The 4,868-nt window shown below is 34.4% G+C and overlaps 1 pseudogene; it reads right to left on the bottom strand.

Annotated features, from left to right (window-relative positions):
• Positions 1 to 2,215: 2,215 nt before the first annotated feature.
• LOC142162512 (18S ribosomal RNA) lies at positions 2,216 to 2,303 on the bottom strand (annotated as a pseudogene).
• Between the last annotated feature and the right edge of the window lie 2,565 nt (positions 2,304 to 4,868).

Raw genomic sequence — 4,868 nt, forward strand, 5'->3', positions numbered from 1 at the left:
ATATACCTCTAAAATTTTATATTTTATCTATATACGTAGTATAATTTTTCGACGAAGGGTGATCAATAGCTTCGCCCATGATGGTCCACCAAGCCTACCCTCTCCCCCTCCCCCCCCCCCCCCACATAAAAAGAAAATTAATTAAGATGGAAAAACAAAATAATTTAGATATCTCATTTGTGTGACACGATGTGTCGTTTTAGCCCTACTAAATCTAATAATCCATTTGACCAGGCTATCCATTTATTTGGGCTCAAGTGTTTGGAGGCAACACTATTGATCTGTCTGGACTTATCTCAAGACATTGATCCATAGACTCATTACAGAATAAATACAAATATGTATGATATTGATGCTACACGAGATGTTCTTTAATTTAATTTCCTTTTTGGGCTTGATGAGACCTACATGGGTTAAATCACGTATTTCTTACTTAAAAAATGTCACCTACTTCTTTAAATTGTTTTTCTACCTCCGTCACTCCGTCCTATTGAGTACACCCAAGTTATCACCAAGGTTTATACTGTAGTCTAATAGTATTAATTAGAGTCTATCATACAATTTAGATGGCCTCAATACTCATTATCTCAAATCTAGTTTAAAATTAATATTTAATTTGTGAGGGAAAAATTGCTGAAGGGAGAACAGTAAATGATAGGTTGGGAGTTTAATGGGGCAAAAATTGTAATAGGTTAGGAGTCTTTTGATTTTATGCAGAAATTTCACAGATAGATTTTTGAATGTATAATGTTATTTCATAATTGGTTGACTTTAAGCACTAAGTTTCCCCTAATTATGAGAGGTATCGGCCTCGGCGTGTAGGATGACATAAAATGAGATTCTAATTCCTTGGATAGGATTTAAATTGAGGATTAGGAGTAGAGAGCAGTCAAAAAGGCTTGATTCGTCCGGTGCCTGTGATCGGTCCAACTCAGCCTGCTAGTTGGATGAATTGGGTTTACATTTTTCTAGCACATTGGGGCTTTTCAGCCCAATCCAAGTTAGTCGTGGGCCTCACGTGGTTGGATTCGGCCGGCCCATGAGTCAAAATAGTAAAGCCCATTACTATTAATATTAGAGCAATATAGGCAAAATACCCATTGAACTTAAAACAATTGCCCTTTTCTATCCATTTGAAAATACAACATATACGTACCCAATTAAAATAAAAATTGCACGGGACGCCCTATTTGGTCGCCCCCATTTAATCTATACCTATTTTTTTTAAAACTTTTAACTTGTACACACTTTTTAAACAATTTCAGCTCCCTTTCTCCTCCCCTTCAGTACCTCACCAGAAGAAAGCAAGGTTGTGTTTTAACATTTATAAATAACGATGGAATAGTAGTATCAACAAAGTGAAGAGAAAATGCAGTTCTTTATCTGCATAAATACTAAAGGGAACTAGATTTTGATAAGAGTTGGTATCCAAGTTCTTTGTGCATTTAATCTTTCACTTTTTGATGTTTTTTTTATCTACAGATATTTCTCTACTGGACAAAATGGTGATATATAATAATGAGAAACAACGAGTTGGATGGCTTCCAGCAAACTGCAACAGGATCCTACTACCAGATAAATTACTCATAAGCATGAACAAATACTTTATGACTAAAAATCTCAACGAGAATCACCAAAGTTATAGCGGCTATCTAACGAAATATCAAGCTAGCTTAGAGCTGAAGTTTCCAGTTACAACACAAAAACTTCAGCTCTAGAGCTGAAGTTTCCAGTTACAAAACAAAAACTTCAGCTCTAGAGCTGAACTTTAGGCCCAACTACTAGAATGCTGAAGTGTTGCGTGATTGTCTTTGCTACTTCAGCTCCGTGTGCTGAAGTTATGCGAAAAAGTGGGTACGCTTGCAATATTTTTGCAAAGCGGGCACAAGTTAAAATGTGACACAAAAAGTGGGTATAGATACAAATGCCCCCCAATTAAACTAATTACCCATCCTACCAATCCCACTTCTTTTATCCATTTGACTTAGCTTAGCTTGATTTTGCTTGGCTTGGCTTGGCTTGGCTTAACTTGAATTGGCTTGGTTTAGTAGCTTAGTTTGACTTTATTTTGTTGGGTATTAAAAAAATGGGTAGAGGGAAAAAGGGATGGGCAGGGGTGGGTAATTATTTTTTGTTACATGGCTAAACTTCCCCTTAATATTAGCCCAATAACTACAACAACAATAAATTCAGTGTAATTCCACAAATGGGATAATTGGAGCTGGAATTACCGCAGTTGCTAGCACCAGACTTGCCCTCCAATTCTACTAATATTAGTACAATGCTACTAATATTAGTTTAACTCTCTCTTTAGTCTACCTTGCCCTCTCCCCTCTTTCTCCCTCATGTATCCAATTAGCAAAAAATAAAAATAAAAAATCACATAACATAAGACTATAGTAAATAGCAACACAATATGTGCGCAGAAGTGAGAAGGAAGGCAACATTCTACTAAAATTGAGAATCAAGCGCTAAAAAAAAATTGCATCAAATTCTCTCACCACTATCTAAACTACACCATTCTCCATTATCTCTTTCGTTTTTCCCTTTCATTAGGTGCTATAGAACAATCGTATATAATTATATCGCTAAAATTAAGATTATACTAACCAAAAAGGACAAAAGAATGTGGAATTCTTATACGACTACTTTAAACTATAATGAATTACAAGGAGCTAAACTTTCATTGTAAGCTATTGAAGTTAGCTTAAGCTTTAGCTTGATAATTTAGATTTTTAATTTTGGAATTTATTTTGAGTGGTGTTGTTGGAATATATTGAATATATTTTAAGGAGTTTGAATTTTAATTTTTGGGACGATTTGATGGAGATTTGATGTGATTTGAATTAAACCTTGAACCAAATTAGAAGTAAAAAATGAACATGAAAAAAATGAGATATTTATTCCCCATGTATGTAATGCACAGGAAAATTTTCGCTAGATATTACGTTCTTGAAAGGCTCTAAGTTGAACACACGTGTATTTGAAAAGTTTTAAAGGTTTATAATACCTAAGTCCTACGTTTGAGAGCCAATATGCGTGTTTAGAAGAGGGGAAAGGCAGTACGGAATAATTTGGAAAAGTGTAAGAGAAGAAATTGAACATAGTTGCACATGTCCTAACTTCAGAGGATCGTATCTCCTCCTGATATATAATGAATAGAGTTACGAGCCACGTACCAAATAAAATCTCTTTGAGTCTACTTTCCATAACTTCAAATCATTTGTCATTAGAATATTTCTACAAAAGTTATGACCTTTTATTGAAAGGTAAGAGTGCAGTAACTTGACCCCTATGCTAACCATGGCCAACGGTTCAAACCGTGGCAGTTGACCATGGAAGTACCATAGAGGAAGGCTTGAAGGACTAGGCCAACTATGGCCACGGATTTCAACCATGACAACAGTTACCCCAGATTTATAAAGGTCCAAAAACATATCTTTCTCATTCTTAACACATTAAAGAGTTAGGGTTTATCCCTTTCAAGGATATGTTAAGCCACGATCATCCTACACTACCCAAGCTGAGTTTTCAAAAAGATTCAAGTTAGGAAAATAAGAATTTAACATCGTTTAACACCTTCTAATTCCTGAAACCTAGGTTTCCACCCAAAAATCAAAGAGTTCTTCAAGACCCAGAACCTAGGGTTTATGGAGGCATTATTTAAGGTAAGTTTCATGTACCAGTGTTACAGTTAGTAACTTTAGGACAGATCTTGTCTAGATACTATAAAATATGTGGGAATTATGGGTGAAAAGTGAAAAAAGCCATTAATGGTTGTATATGAACTTGAAGGAGAAGATGGGCTGAGTAAGATTGACTAAGATAATGGTTTTAACTTCATAAATATAGATTTTGGAACGTTGGCTACGAGGATTTTTAAAGGATATACTTGAACATTCGGTTAGAGGTGAGTTAAGGCTTCTTCCTCAAGTCAATGATTAGATTACATAATAAAGTTCTTGTTGCTTTGCTTTACTTCGCGGAATAAATTATATATACAATAGAAAGTCTTTATGACCAAAAATCATTAGATGATATGACTTGTTGCACTTATTTGCTTACGTTAAATTACTTATATTGCTTAAAACTTTAGCAGATTTAGAACATAAAATGATTGGTTTTTATGGTGTGCTGTGACTGCTAGTTTATTTGCAATTTTTTGTACTGCTCAGAGCCTCAAACGTTAAATTCATATTACTATGATCACATTCAGAAGGGAGAAGTAGCCAACCTCCACGAGCAAGAGTGGCACGGTGGCTAAGGCTAGTTACCATATGCTTATAGGTGATAACACACTAAGATATATTGAGCTACTTGATGGCCTCTGGCAAGCGCAAAACAAAATACGAATTAATGTCTGCTAGTCAAAGATAGTATAGTAAAATATTATCTTCACAGGGATTGGATTCAAATAGTATTCAAGTAATTTCTGGCTTATTTACTATTCAGAATAATCAATACTTGATTTGAAATGATTACGAACTATATTTACTACTAAAATTAAAGCAATTAATAATTGATCATAGAAAACTAGAGAGTAGAGCAATGAGTTATTATCAATACGAAAAATAAGAGTTTTGACATAATAGGTGCAAGACTTCTATCCTGGATTTGACACTGTTAAATTTTACTCTTAAAATTCTATCGATTCTTACGAATTCAATAGGTGATTAGATTATACTTCCGATTTAGATTCATCTCTCGATTAAACCTAAACCTTTCAAATAAACTAATGTGAAGAGCGATGAAATCTGCAAGAAGTTTGTTGGTAGGAATGATCTAAGAGAAACTTCGTGCGAATATTTCTTAATTTTAATTTAAATGGTAACTCAAAAAGCTCTCTGGATTACTTCAAAGAATCACCT

The sequence above is a fragment of the Nicotiana tabacum genome, chromosome 7, assembly GCF_000715075.1.
Source record: "Nicotiana tabacum cultivar K326 chromosome 7, ASM71507v2, whole genome shotgun sequence".
NCBI lineage: Eukaryota > Viridiplantae > Streptophyta > Magnoliopsida > Solanales > Solanaceae > Nicotiana > Nicotiana tabacum.